The 15,311-nt window shown below is 56.0% G+C and overlaps 1 long non-coding RNA gene across 3 annotated transcripts; it reads right to left on the reverse strand.

Moving 5' to 3' along the window:
- Positions 1-7,410: 7,410 nt before the first annotated feature.
- On the reverse strand, positions 7,411-9,103 carry LOC132593521 (uncharacterized). 3 transcript variants are annotated; one of them, XR_011376751.1, is made up of 4 exons: positions 8,705-9,103; positions 8,262-8,398; positions 7,875-8,032; positions 7,411-7,535 (listed from the first exon to the last, which is right to left on the reverse strand). It is a non-coding gene; the product is annotated as an uncharacterized lncRNA (long non-coding RNA). The 3 variants fall into 3 exon arrangements; XR_011376752.1 differs by lacking the exon at positions 8,705-9,103 and having other exon boundaries at positions 7,875-8,029; positions 8,262-8,516; XR_009559120.1 differs by lacking the exon at positions 8,705-9,103 and having other exon boundaries at positions 8,262-8,516.
- Positions 9,104-15,311: the final 6,208 nt, after the last annotated feature.

Raw genomic sequence — 15,311 nt, forward strand, 5'->3', positions numbered from 1 at the left:
CATACGTATATCCCCATATCCCCTCCCTCTTGCTTCTCCCTCCCACCCTCCTTATCCCACCCCTCTAGGTGGTCACAAAGCACCAAGTTGATCTCCCCGTGCTATGCAGCTGCTTCCCACTAGCTAGCTATTTTACATTTGGTAGTTATATATGTCGACATTACTCTCTCACTTTGTCCCAGCTTACCCTTCCCCCTCCCTGTGTCCTCAAGTCCATTCTCTACATCTGTGTCTTTATTCCTGTCCTGCCCCTAGGTTCATCAGAACCATTTTTTTTTTTAGATTCCTTATAAGATTCTATCATCAGCTCCTCCTCCAGGCTGGGCAGGGGAGTTTTCTTGTCCCCACATGGTCAAGCCAGGACTGTCATTGCACTATGGAAAAATTATTTCAGGTCTCAGTGCAATGGGGGGGGGGGGGTCTTTCACTTTGAAATGTCACCTTTCCATAAATTATTGTTTCTTATGTGTGCAAAGAGCATGTCCTAGGGGTCATTAACTTACTGAGCTCACTGGGCAGGATGTGGGTCTCATGCCACCATTGTTTTATTGTTTTGGGGCATGTCTCATGCTTCTGTTGCATGGTTTTGTTGCTAAGCAAGCCTGCTTGGTTTCGTGGTTAAGCAAACCTGCTTTCTTGAGTGACCATTAACTTACAGGGGTCCCCCATACTTCTTTACTTACAATCCCCTAGTGGGATTAACTATTTAATTACCTACTTTGTCCCTTTACTCTTCCCCTGTCAAATTGACTAGAGAAAAAGCAAGAGATCAAGGGATTGACAAGGCTTTCACTTGAAGCATGGGTGAGTGAGGGCTGACTGCGCTGAGGACACCTGAGGAGGAGCCAGCCCACCTGCCCTCAAAGCCCAGCCCGCTTTTCATTCCTCTGCTCCCAGGGGACTGTTCCCAGAGGCCAGAGCCTTTGTGTGCAGCGAGGCGGGATGGTTCCTTGTGGTTGGGCCGCGATTAGAAAGGCATGCCAGGCTGTAACTGCAACCGATTTATCCCTCTGCTCACCGTAATTAAAGCCCCCAGCGCATTCCATCCACCAGGGCCTGGGAGCTTGGACCTGTCTGGACTTGCTGCTTCTAACCCAGCTGGTGTGTCGGGCCAGGCGGTTCTCTAAACGGTGCCCCCTAGTTGTCCTAGGGCCAGCTTTTCTGGGTGGAAACCTTACAGACTGACATTTGTAAAGAAAGAAAATAGGGGTAGAGAGTTGGGGAGATGAAACAAATTCTATGACCTTCTTTATTTCAAAACTTTGAAACTTCAAGCCTCACTCAGGGCATCTCAACAGTGGATGCTATAAGCATTTTGTGCAAGGCAATTTTCATCGTGTGGAACTGTCAAGAGATATTATGGGACATTTCATGTCCCTGGCTTATGCCCAATAGATGTCAGCAGATCACCCCTTTCCCTAGCCATTGTGACAATCCGAACACCCTCGCTCATTTCCATTCACTCAGCTTTGCATGCAAATCTGACACACAAAATGCCTTTGGAACTCAGTTCGGGGGGGTGGAGATGGGGACTGGGGTAGGGGACACAGTCCCAGCGGCATCACTGCCTGGGGGAGGCTCTTCACACGATGCCAAGCCGTTTCGTTCCTAGCGCTGAAGCCTGTCAGAGAATCCCATTAAACCCTCACCATTTCTGCAAGGAGAACAGGATGCTACTCACTGAGCATTCAGCATCCCCAAATTAGACAATTATACAAAATGGGAGAAAAGGAGAGAAGGATTCCGGTTTCCAGCCAGCAACCAGGTGCCAGGCCCAGTGCCCAGTATGGGCAATGCACAGACTCAAAGGAACTGCCCAGACTCACGGAGTTCATGGTCTGGTCAGCAGAGAAAAATCATGCACGGCAGCAACAGCCGTGGGAGCGAGCCCTGCGACAAGGTGGTGTTTTCAAATGGGCAGGTAAGGAGCTATCGTGGATCCTTACTTCTATCTAGTGCATCTTGGACAGTAGTTTGAAGCTGGAAAAGAATGGAAGAGAGTAGAATAGAATATCATCAGATAGTATCAGATCTGTAAATTCGAGTATATGTTGGCTTGTGATACAAAATAGTTCATATCGTGGATCAGAAGCAAAGAGTAAGCGGCCACAGTGTGAGGGGCTACTTCTGCAATAATTGATCTTAAAGCAGGTATAAAACGTGTCAGGAGTTGGAAACTCCACATCAGATTTTGGAAAAATTTGCAGGCAGAGAGCAACTACATATGCTGCATCCGTTTAGATGATTCCCCAACAAGCCCGAGAGAAGGCAAGACAGGATAGTTCTTGTTGCAAAGATGGGGAAAGGAGGCTAAGCAAGGCTGAGACGCTCTCCAGAGGTCACACGGGTGAGAGGCCAGAGCCCCAGGCCTGGACCCCGAAGCCCCAGACTCTGACCCAGGAAGGTCCCATCACACCAGCTGCCGCCCAGGCTCCACCCACGTCACCCAGGATCTCTGCTGCTGCCATGCGCTCCCACCACACACCATCTCCAGGCGCCTCTGCAGTTAAAGCCACAGGCTGGTAGAATTTTAGGAAAGCAACTCCGCCGCCAAGACCTCATGGGCACAAACTCCCCACAGTCCCCTCCTGGGAGAAAAGCTTCCTCCTGTGACCGTGACGCTTTTCTTCAACGCCACCGACTGTCAGCTCCTAAGGACGCCACCTGGTTTGAGCTCAGGATGTGAAAAGGGAAGCAAATCTCCCAGGTTTTTATTCCACCACAGCCTGTGGCTCATCACTCCTCAGACTAAAAGAGCCAAAAAAAAAAAAAAAAGAAAGAAAGAAATGTCAGGATTTTTTCCAGAGGAGAAAAGCCACACGAAATGGGGTAAAGAGTGAGTCATGCCCCTCCCCCATTTATGTTCCATCGCCCCCAGTACAGGTGTGTGTGGAGGGGTCCTGTCCACGCGCCACCTCCCCGCTCAGTGTCCCTCTGAGGGGCGCAGGGCCGTGGTCTCAGGTTTGGAGCTTACACATGAAGTGGGATCTGGGGTCTGAGCTGAGTCTTGGGCACAGACGGCTTCGTTCTTGCTGGAGGGTCAATGATGACCTGTGTCATGTGTGCCCAGGACGTGTGTCCACGTGGCAGTGCAGCCGGGGGGGCAGGGCACACGTCCTCTGTAGAGTGAGCAGGTTGGGGGTGACCTTGGGGATTTCTCCGCGCGCATGTCATCCATCCCACAGGCGCTGGGGAGCCCATGCTCTGTGCCGGGCATGGTTCCAGGCCCTGGGGATGCAGCCCAGACCTTGCCCTCGTGACGGGAGACACACAGTGAGCAAGAAATCAAGGCAACCCTGCAGACGATTCCAGAGAGTGAGTCGTGTACTGGGAAGAACTTTAACCAGGCTGAAGTGATGGAGTGGCGGGCGGGGGTGGACCTGAATAGGGACTCAGGGAATGAGGAGGGGACATTGGCCCTGAGTCCTGGAGGAGAAGGAGCAGATCATGGGAGGAGCCAGGGGCGGGGCTCCCGGCAGAGGCAGTCACAGCATCCCGCCCTTTCCAGCGGGCCCTGCAGGACCCTGAGAGAAACAGGCTCTACCGTCCCCTGCACAAAAGTCCCTGCGCTTGCAGCCTGGGGCCCTTTTGGGGGCCACACAGAATAGTATTTAGAAGCCTGGACCCCGGCACCAGGCAGTCTGGATTCAAATCTCAGCCCTCTCACTTACTAATGAACTTAATTACTGCTCTGTGCCTGCTTCCCAATTTAGAAATAAAACAGAACTGTTGTGAGGATCAAATGAATAAATCCCCATGCAGCACTTAGCCCAGCGCTGGTGCACGGTGGGGTCTGAGTGGCTGGACAGCCAATCAGCAGATGTCCTTGGAGGTCACAGCAAGCACTTTTAAACCAGCCCACAATCAGATCAGACCTCTGGGGCATCTTCAATGAGAAAATTGCACCTTTCCAGAATAACCAGGAAAATCAGTGCTCAGACTCCCAAAGGTCTGTCTTCTGTCCTGACACCAAACGATCTTCCAGAAAACCAGGGCTTGCCCTCAGACCGGGGACACAAAGGCCAGGCTTGTCTTCACTGGGGATGTAAGAAGGGGCCAGTGAACCACAGACCCTGAAGACAGGAAGGACCTTTGGGGCTATGGTAGAGGTTACAAGTCAGGGATCTGAGGCCAGATGTGGGTTCCAATCCCAACCCCACCACTTACCAGTTGTGTGGCCTTGAACAAGTTTCTTACCCTAAGCCTCAGTCTCCTCATCTGTAGAGTGGAGATAATAATCACAGAGTGGTTTATAAGGCACAAATGTCCTAAATGCTCACATCCCTCCTATATTCATATAATGTAGCATCATGAGTTGTCAGCGTTCATCCTACCACCCAGGGTGAGGACAGTCTGAAATCCTCAGTGCCAGTGAGGTGTGCAGACAGGACCTCACGGGAGTGGGGGAGGGGACCCATGCTAAGCACAGTACTCACAGGGGCCCAGAGATAAGCCGCTGAGCCCCACGGCCCTGTCTAATGCCCGCAGCTGGGATGGAGGCATATTCCTGTGTTCTGGTTACACAGCACTTACTTGGGGCTCAGCCCTGTGTTGCTGTGACCAGAGCCTACCGACCTCATTGACTCCAGGGACTGCCACCAGCCAGCCTTCTTGCCTTCTCCATTTCTCCTTCACTGGGATGGAAAAAAATATGCTCTTGTCCTGCTGGAGCCCTCATTCCCAACCTCCAGTACAAGTTCCTCTGCAAACCTGGAAATGTATTCCTTCCCTTAGAAAGTAACTGCTCTCTGGTAGGATCTTCACATCCTTACAGCACAGAAACCCAGCAGTGCGGGAAGGCTGCCAGCTGAGTGCTGTCTTCGGTCCCATCTTGGGAGCTGTCTCCCAACTCTGGGAGATGTAGAAAAGCCCCACAAATTGCACAAGGATTTCACAACGCAGTGAAACAGCCTGTGATTAAACCGAGATGTCAAAATCAATATGCAAAGAGTGTGATTAAAAGACGAGCGTGGCTGGCACCAGAGCATCACTCTTAATTGAGCCTGTGCCTACTTCTTCACATGCAACAAGGAAATTAACGACAGGGTGATAAACCTTCAAGAGAAATTAATTACCCCTGCTGCTTGTGCCTCTCCTGTGCTCTCTGTTTAACCTGCATTCTCCCTCCCCGGCAGCCAGCCCTAGAAGGGCCCTGGGGTTGCTGATTATACGTGCAGGGCTGCAGCATTCAAAGAGCCCCAACTCCTCCTCAGGCTCTGAGTGAGTCTGTTTCCTGGCCCCCTTTGCACAGATGCGGCCCTGGGAAGAAAGAGCCAATGGGTGTTTACCGCCGAGGAACAGAAGAAGGAAATAGACGGGGTGGGAGTCTGTGCAGGGTTAGAACGGGGTTGGTGCATTGTGTGGTATGCCACGTGGCTTCCCCTGGGACTAGACTTGTACTCCCATAGGACTAGGGAGGGAGGGAGGAAGGCAGAAGGGGTGAACGTGGCGGTTTCAGCAGAGGCAGAGCTAAGCAGGGTGTGCTGGCCTTGGCAGGCCTAGGCAGAAGTGACACGTGTATACGGGATGGGAGGTCACCAGGGGCTTCCAGAGTCATTGGGATTCAGGGCAGAGGCTCCAAGAAAAGAGATGATGGGAAAACAGGGGCAAAGGCGGAGATGAAAATTCAGCAGCGCTTCCCCAGCCCCGGGCACTGCCAGGGTGGGCTTTCTGCGGGAGGCGGACATCAACCCTGGGAGCGAGCCTGGGCTCTCATCGCTGGACAGACACCGAGAACTGGGAGTGGAGGAAACAACCACGGGGGCAGGGCGTGAGGAGAGGGCATGAGCAGGCAACACCAACGGGCCATGATGGGGCTGTGAGCATCGTCTTTGCAGTGACTAAAGGGAGACAAAGTGACAGAGGCTAGCAGGTTCCTGGGTGGCAGGTCCCCTCCCAGGACAGTGGGTTTGGGAAGGCAGAATGCACCTGGGCTGTCTCTGTGCGGCCACCCCAGGCTTGCTGGTCTCTGCCACCTGCCGGCCCAGCTGCACTGAGACCCCACGTCTCAGTCCCTGGCACGGGGCTCCCACCTCCACCTCTCTCCATCTTTTGGGACTTGTCTGAGCACCGACGTCTCCATCCACGCTTCCGGCCCCAGGTGCCCACGACCTGTCCCTGTTTTCCAACCTCCCTCAGTCGTGTCCTGCACACTGGACTCCACTTTGTGCCCATGTGAGGCCTCAGACGGGCGCCCCTCGGGATGGGGAAGGCCCGGGACACTGCCTGTGGCCCCTTCCGACAGCAGGAAATGGTGCTGGAATCACTCCTGTCACGCCTGAACCCGGGGCTCCTGGAGACGCAGGAGAAGGCCTTGAAGCCGCATCCCCCGGCCAGAACCATCTTCCATCAGGGGATGAGAAGCAGAAGAGGAAGCGCCTGGCCGATCCCAGCGGCCACACTTTCCAAAACATCTCCCACCCGCAGACGAGCACCCTGCCCCCAGGTGCACCCAGGCGCCTGAAACCAGCAGATAATAGGTGCCCGTGAACTTGCAGAGTCCTGCCCGGATTTCAATCTTAAGAGTTAATTTGAAAGAAATAATTTGCCAGATTGATAAGCTGCCAGGAATCTGGGCTGACCGGCGTTTTCTCTTGGCCTCAGTTCTGGACTCCAGAGCCAGACTGGGGCTGGGGGATGCCCCTTGGCCTCAGTGGGCCCTCACGGTCTGCGGGGAGCGACAGAGCGCACAGGCTGATTTAATGGACGTTTATGCAGCCCTGCAGGAGGCCATAGCTGAGCATGGCCCCTCCTGATTAAAGGACAGCGGCCAGTTGTTCCCCATCAGTGCTGACAAAAGAGGGTTGCTTTGGTCCTGGGAGCTTATGGGAGCTCCTCAGATGCCCAAATCTGGCACCTGCCAGCTGGCGTTCTTAAAGTGACCCTTTCAGGAGAGATGCCAGTGTGGGGGGACGGCTGTTATGGGGCCTCCACCCAAGCTGGGGGGCGGTCACTCTGCCCACATAGAGGCAGGAGGACAATGTCCTAAACCCTGCCCTGGCCTGGGGGGCAGAGAGGGGGTTTGCATGGGGGCGGGGCTACAGATGCAAATGCCTACAGGCCTGGGGGTCAGGGGACTCCCCGCAGAGGCTGGGGGAGGGGCACGGCCCACAGGATGAGCCCATCTCCAGCGTGGAAGCCACGTGGAAATACAGGCCCAGCATTGCCCGACCTTCCGGCCGCCGGGGCAACCCCGGGAAAGTGGAGGTGACTGTCCACTCCGGGAGTGTGAGCTGCGTCAGGCCCTGTCAGGTCCCTGTAACCCCGAGCCCCGCCCCACCTTCCCTGCAGAGAGCCCTCCTCGGCCACCCAGGGGGAGCGAAACAGGCGCCGCCCCAAGCAGCACCAGCTCGGTGGGCGGCGCCCCCTGAACGTGACAAGGTCTCGGGGGAAGAGCCCTCCTCTCACACCAGCCAGCCCAGCGCCACACTCACCTGATGCTCACGACTTTCCAGAAGGATTTTCTCTCAGGGAGTCAGAGGTCACACTGTGGACCCAAACCAGCAGCAGATGTGTCGAGTGCGTCCCTCCTGGTGCTTGTTGAAAAATGTGAAGCCGATGTCAACACGTGAAAAACCTGAGATTTCACTTGAGCATCTGATGCTTTGATTCTCTTCAGGTGTCAGGACACGGCGCCACCCTGCGCCCAAGTCCTCCCCTGGTAGCTTGCGGTGGCACCGAGGCCGGGGCAGCAGCCCCTTTAGACAGGCTCGTGCTCCACAGTTTGCCACCGATTCCACCCCTCCCCCGATCGTCCCCACATGGAGACCGAGGATCTGCCACCCAAACCCCTGTGCCGCATTGTCCACAGGCCGCTTGCTGGGTCCCTCCCCGGGTCCTTCCCCTACTACAGGGAAACGGTAACGAAATCACACCGCAGGGCTGGGGGACTGGCTGAGTCAGCGTCCGGAACCGGCTTGGACCGCGTCTGGCGGGCGGGAATCCCTCAGGAAGTGCGGGCTGGTGGCTGGTCTAGCCCTCTTCACTCCTTTGTTAACTGCTGGGCCCGTGGGGACACTGGCTTTCAGACCTGCTGCAGACGGAGGAACCAGACGTGGCCGTTTCTCTCCAGCTTTCTCCATCTCCACTGCTTTCCCCCACCCCACCTCCCACCTCGCCCACCTCGTCCCACACCCAGAGGGCGGGGGACGCAGAGCCTGGAGTCCCGCCACGTGGGTCCTGGGTCTTCCGTTGTCCTGACCCCCAGCGTCACTGCCAACCCGTCTGATGGGCATGTTCCTATTTTCTCCCACATCACCTACTTGGATGTTAATCCCTCTGTCCACCAGCGACTTCAGCACTGCATGGGAGATTTGATCAGGTTTGCAAGGGTGTTCTTTCTTCTTACAGCCCATGTTCTATCAGTGACACACTTCAGAATTCACTGGATGTAATATATCTTTAGGATTAATACACTGTGTTAAGTACTTTGAATGCAATCAACAACTATAATCCAATTACTACTGACTGCGTTTTTAATGCTATTTTGCCCCCAGCCCCTCATCTCAACTGTGCGCCAGACTCACTCCCACACACACACACACACACACACACACACACACACACACACACACACACGCACACAGAGCACATGCCAATTTTGTGCCCCGCCGCCTCGCCTAACAGTGAGAGCACTGAATAGGGAACAGCTGATCTGCGTGAAGTAACGTGAGAGCTCCTGTAGTCCTGGAGCTTTTAAACTTACAAACAGGTATCAGCCAGGTTGCCATGGAGAGCAGTGGACCGATGCCAGGGCTCACCCTCCGGACTCGTGGCCTCCTCTGATCAGCAGGGTCACGTGGGCTCTGCGAGGAGGCAGAGGCATGGCCTGGCATTTTAATGACACTGACTTGCTGTCTGAGCGGCGAGTGTGTAGGGGTGAGACAGGGCACGTGTGTGTGTGATTGTGCATGTGTGTAAGTTCGCACGCACAGCCCCACACATACGGGATGAAAACTGAATGGCCCCAAGGATCTGCTGGACACCTTTCATGTTCTAACAGAGACCGTGAGGCCTGAGGGGTCACTGGATGGACAATTCGAGTTTCTGAGTCAGGGCGGCTGCTGACTCAGCACCGAGGAAGCTGCTCCTCTGGCCCCATCAAGACCCCCCTCGCTCCCTCCTCTCTCTCACGGGCACCCATCCCCCCTTTTCTCCTTCCTCTCCCCCCTCCATTCACCGTCCTTGCCTCCCCCCCATTTTCCCTCACAGCGGCCTTCTTTGTCCTGCAATCCCCTCCCCCGCCCCGTTATGATGATGGGAGGGGAACCGCATCCTTGCCGCCTGCCACATCAAACCCTCGACACCGGTTTGAACCCATTTCTTGGTCTTGCAAATCCACCCCAACTCAGGGAAAATACATATATACACGCATCACATGCACAGAATGTAAACACAGACCACAAGAAAGCCCTCCATCCTCTGTCTCTGTTTTGGTTTCTCCAGAAGCCGACCCCGAGGCAAGGCTTCAAGTCCAAGGATTTCCTCTGGGGGCTGATCACAAACATTACCACTCGGGCGTGTGGGGCGGGGAGACCAGACAGGGAAGGGGGCGATGAGCATTCTGCCTGTTCCTCTGGCAACCAGCCGAGGGGTGTCTGCAGCCCGTGGAGTCCAGCCCCAGAGCGCAGTCAGAAGATGGGCCTGAGGTTCTTGGGAAGGGGCGTGTGCCCACCTCCAGCAAGTTACGTCCGTGGGAAACAAGAGGCCCGTCCCGCTGGGGAGCGCGCAGCACAAACAGGCACCGCAGCCAAGAGAGCCGGGCGCGGCCCCAACTCCATCAGGCCTGGGCCCCCCGGGGCGTTCATTTCCAGCCCCTCCGGTCTCTGGGGCTCCCACACAGCCCAGCCTGGCAGCTGGAACCCTCAGGGGCGACGCAGGGGCGGCTGCAGGAAGCCAGGCAGGGGGCCCGTGGTGGGCGGGGCCAGGGGACTCGGGGACTTTCGGAAAGAGGAGCCCCTCCTCCTGTCGTGCTGCTCTCTGGGGCTCACCCCTGCGCGGCAGACCTCCCCCCACCCCAGACATCCTCCCAACAGGTGAGTCCCTACTGTGCACCACGCTGGGCTCGAGCTGGGGTGCATCGGGAAACGGGCTCCCGTGCTGGGGGAGCCGGCGCTCCAGGGAGGCTCACAGAAGAGAAACAAGAGCCGGAAGTCACCGTGGTAACATCTGACCTGATGGGCGCTGGGAAGAGCAGAACGCGGGGACACGGGCTGCAGAGAAGTGACAACGGGGCAGAGCGGCTTAGCCAGGGCGGGAAGGAGCGGGGGCGGCCCGGGAATCATCGCTGCACCAGCCCTGGGAGACCCGTTCTCTCCCACCTTCATGCTCCCGGCCTTACAGTCTCCTCCCCAAAATCAACAGAGCGCAGACCTGCTGGGCCCCGGCGTGACTAAGTGTCACACTTACTCACACAAGTGTCACACTTTGTGTGCCACGAAGGCCATGAGACAGTCTGTCAACCATTTTTTAACGCAACCGCAGTAAGAAACACATGTCACACGGTGTTACACACACGCCTATTTATGTGAAAACCAGGCAGAAGTTTCCCCAGACACCCCTTCAGTGCACACCACGCGCTCTGATATTTCCTCATCTATTCTATTCTGGTCTATTGCAGAGTTTAAGCGCAGGGCTCCGCCCTCTAAATAGATTTCAAGACCCACTCATGCATCACAACCTGCAATTTGATAAACTCTGTACCAGGAAACATCCCGTGGTGGGTGTGTTGGACCAGATGCCCTTTGTCCCACAGTGAGGCCGGGGAGGGGGGCAGGAGGAGGGCCGTGCCCACTAGAGCCTGAGAAGTCACCCCCTCCAGTGTTTGCCCAGCAGCCTGCAAGTCCGGGGGGCTGGGGTTGGGGGCACAGGCCGGACGGCAGGAACTTGGCCTGTGGCCGCTCAGCCCGGCATCCTCCCGAGCCCACCAGGAGCAGCCCCCCAGCATGGCTGTGGCGGACAGGCCCCCGAGGGAGGCCTAAGCTGGGCCCACCCGCCCCTTCCCAAGAACCCCAGACCACCCCCCGGACCCGCACTGGGGACCAGGCTCCGAGGAGCAGGCAGGCAAGCCCTCGGCCCGGAGGACAGGCAGAAGCTGCCGCAACACCCTCAGCCAGAGCTGCTCCTGCTGCTGCCACGGGGTCGCCGGCAGCTGACTTGGCCGCAGCCAGTGCCCTGGGTCCTACGTGCGTCACCTCGCTTCCTGCTCGCGACGGCCCTCAGAGGCAGATACGGTGGTCTCACTCCTGGCACTCTTGGTGGCAGCAGCACTGATAGGATCGCAAACAGCACCTGACGTTCCCGAGCACCTGCCAGGCCACCAGCACGGTGCCGAGGGCTCCATTTGATCCCCGCTAGTCTGGAGTCCTAACCACAGATAGCATCTGTGTGACCCCAGGTAAGTAACTTAACCTCTCTGTGCCTCTGTTTTCTCAGCTGTAAATGAGGCTGCCCCTAGGAATTAAAGATGCTTAACTAGGGCCTCGCACCAGCAGGCAGTCCATATAGGTTGATATTAGCCCCACTCGACAGCTGGAGAAACTGAGGCTCAGAGTCACTGGCCTGGTGGGAAGTGGGATTCGCTTCCCAGCCTGTCCAACGCTGAGCTCTTTGGCTTCCCTCCCTTATGGCCACCTTCAGAAGGACAGGGCAGAGGGCCATCACCCCCACACACAAAGGGGCTGAGCCTCTGAGGAGCCCACCACCTGGCCAAGATGCCCCCCCCCCAGCTCCCAGGAGACCACCAATCGCTCCTGTGCGTCCGACGTTCCGGCCTCAAACCACATGCTGCCCACCGCGGGGGCATCTCCCCGTCCCGGGCCAGTTCTCTGCAGACGACATGTCTGCTGGGGGCAGGCCTGTCCTCCTTCCATCGTCCACGACATTCCCTCCTCTAGCTCCCCTCTGGACAGACGCTGTCCCTCTCATCTCCATCATTTCCATGCAGCTGACGGTGACAGCCACACTGGCCATGCTTGTCACACAGCCTTTTGGTTTCTGAGACTAATTTACAGCCAGATTTCACCTGATTCCACTTACAAGGGAAGGTTTCCTTCCAGTCTCAACTGGGTGGTCTTGGGTTTGGAGGCCTGGGGCTGGGCTGCAGGCTTGGAGGATTAGGAGGGAGCAAACAACACAGCCCTCACCCCGGGAAGGGGCTAGCGGAGCTGTTCCACCCTGGCCACCTGGGGACAGCCAGCACTCTTGGCCACCACAGGCCTCCCGCCTGCTCTGGGTGTTCTGGGTCCCACAGCCTGGGTCCAGGTCCCACACTTCAGACTTCCGGGTCCTGCGCCATCCTCTCACCTCCCAGAGAAATCTCGATATTATTCCCGGGAAGACGTTCTCATTCCCTTTTGCGGCCCAGGAGGTGGCAGAGCCGACTGGGGAACAGTATGGGCTCTGGAGTCACCTCCCTGGTTCAAATCCAGCTCTGCCACTGCCTGCTGTGTGACCTTGGGTAAGTTGCTTAAACTCTCTCTGCCTCCGTTTCTCATCTGAAGCGCCTGTTGGTGTCAGGGCAGAGGAGAGCAATCCGTGCTTCCCAGCCTCAGACATTTAGGCTTTTATACTTTTTCCTCTTGCAGGAGTCCTTAGAGATCCACCTTTGCATATTTTTCTCATTATTTCATTGGGATAAATTCCTATAAATGGACTTTGGGGCCCGAAGTTGTGCATTTGCAGTTGCAGTTGCTACATATAGTGCCACACTGCCCTCCGGAAAGACTGTACCAATGAACCCACCCAAGAGGTGTGGTTCTATTTAATAAAACTTTCTCCACCCCACATTGCCTTTGATTAGTCTTACACATCTCTTCAAAATCCTTGTCTCCCAGATCATGATCTTAGAAGTTAATACATGTTCTTCTTTCGGGTTATTATTAACATAAGATTTATCAGACTGTGTGAGAGCCCAGCCAGAGCCTTAGGGAAGGAGGTGTTCCTTTCTGAGCTGCAGGTAATAAAAATTACTAAGCCACGGAGATTTGGAAACAAAAGTGACCAGGGAGGAGTAGAAAGAATTATCCTTGTTATGTTAAAAGCATGGTTGGAATTTTCACTCTGCGCCTGGCATGTAGTGTTTAGAACAGCGGCTCATACATGAGGTGGGCACCCAGTAATCCTTTCTGAATGGAAAGAGTTGTGGAAAGTGTGTTCCAGACAGAGGTAACAGCACATGCAAAGGCCCTGAGGCAGGAACGTGCTGGGCCCGTTTGGGGATAAGAAAAGAAGTCAGCGTGGACAATTCCTCCTATGACTATCCCAGGTCTAGCACTGCAAGTTCTGTGTCCAGAGAAATGCCTCAGCAAAGCAGGACAGTTGGTCACCGCAGGCCGGAGCAGTGTGAGCCAACTGGGATACTGTCTCCCAGCATCCACTGTCCCCTCCCAGTAACAGCCTGCTTCCTGGGCACACAGCCGGGCAGAATGAAGACTGCACTTCTCAGCCCCCTTTGCAGTCAGGGGTGGTCATGCGACTGGGCTGTGGCCAGTGGGAAAGAGAACTGTGTGCTCAGCTGGTGGGCCCCACCCTTAAAGGGAAGGCTTGTGCCCATCTGTCCCCTCTGCCCCTCCCTGCTGGCCAGACACTGGGATGTGATCCACCTTGTGGGAGAAGCCACACCCCAAGGGTGACAGAGCAGCAAGGTGGAAGGAGCCTGAGACCCTGAAAACTACAGAGAAGAATCACCCTACGGGCTTGGATTTCATGCAAAAAAGAAATAAACTGTCTTATTGAAGCCACTGTAATTTGAGGTCCCTGTCATGCTCACTGAGGCTCTAACCTACTTGGTAGAAAGGTGGGGTTGGAGAGTCAGGCAGGGGCCGGGAGGCCAAGGTGAGGGAAGAAACCAATGAGGAAGGATTCCAAGGCCCACCTGCTCCAGGTGAGAGTCCCAGTGGGTGCCCCTCCCACCGCTGAGTAATAGGATTTTCCCCACGTTCCCTTTAGGACGTTGCAAGACACACAGCCTAGTCTCTCGTGCTTATCTCCTGAGATGTCCTTTAAGATTACTTAGATACCCTTTCATTTTACCCACAGGGAAACTGAGGCCCGGACAGGAAATAGCCCGCCCTTGTCCTCAGGAAAGAGCCAGTTCCCTTGAATATCCTCCTGCGTCAAGTGGCCATAATTTGCTTCTACATCTACTGAGAATCAGACCAGCTGATTCTCATTCATTCGTTCATTTATTCATTCACACGTCCATCTGTGAAATACTTTTTGTAAAGCAAGATGGTCACAGGAGCCTCTATTGTAGGGAGGGGAAAGTCCTTCCTAATCAACGCCTTCTGCACCCAACGAGGTATTTCTAACCCAAAGATGCAGGGGAGAAGGTAACGACATGGGGCCGCCCCTAGCCTGCCCCCCCCCACACCTGCCCCAGCCTCACCCCAGCGGCACCTCCACCTCCTCCCCGAGCCCTTGGAGTTCCTACCTTCACGGCCACCGCCGTCTCCAGCCTCTGGCCTCGCCTGTCCCCTCCCAGTGGTCAGAGGAGCCAGGCACCATGCGCCATGAATCCGAGAAGAGACCCGATCCCTGCCCTCCCGGAGCTTACCGGCCTGAGCGTGGGATCCTCCAGATCCGCCTCTCCACACACACAGGGCTCACCTGGGAGCAGCTCAGGGCTCACCTGGGTGGAGCCGGCGGGGGGCTGGGGGGGCCTGACCCCGACCTCTCACCTGGGAGCAGCTCATGTAAAGCGCTCGTAGCTCACCCCGGGCTGCTGGTTCCAGCCTCCAAGACACCCCGAGGCCTCCTTGGCTGCTTGGTAATCAGACCAGGTACCTGTAAGGAGACGTGACTCTCATTTTCACTTAACTGGAAAATCCACATCATCAAAGAGGCGTAGATGCTCAGTGGCCCTCCCTTCCCTCTCCAGTGACCATTAACCTTTAAAAAGATGCTTCCTGAGCCGTTTGCTGAGCCTCGTTCTCTGTGCCAGGTGTAATGAGGCTCATAGGCGGGCCAGACTCGGGAGGGGGTGAACGTGAGAAATGCCACAAACGAGAGACCCGGGCAGAGCGGGCCCCGGAGTGGGTGTGTCAGCCGCCACGCCGGAGCCCAGCCCGGGGGCTCTGGGACAGCTAAAGCCAAGTCTCGTTCAAGAAGTGAGTTCTACTGAGACAACGGTGGCAGAAATTAAGAAGCCAGATGCTGTCACTCCTCTGATCTAAACCCTCTGCTTTCCCCTGACTCAGCGTAGAAGCCAAGTCCTTACACCCACCTTGGGGCCTTTCTGACTCGGCCCCTCCTCACCGCTCTGACTCCCCTTCCCCTCGACCCCTTCCTCTCTCCTGTCTGGTTATACTGAC

Source organism: Globicephala melas, chromosome 15, assembly GCF_963455315.2.
Source record: "Globicephala melas chromosome 15, mGloMel1.2, whole genome shotgun sequence".
NCBI lineage: Eukaryota > Metazoa > Chordata > Mammalia > Artiodactyla > Delphinidae > Globicephala > Globicephala melas.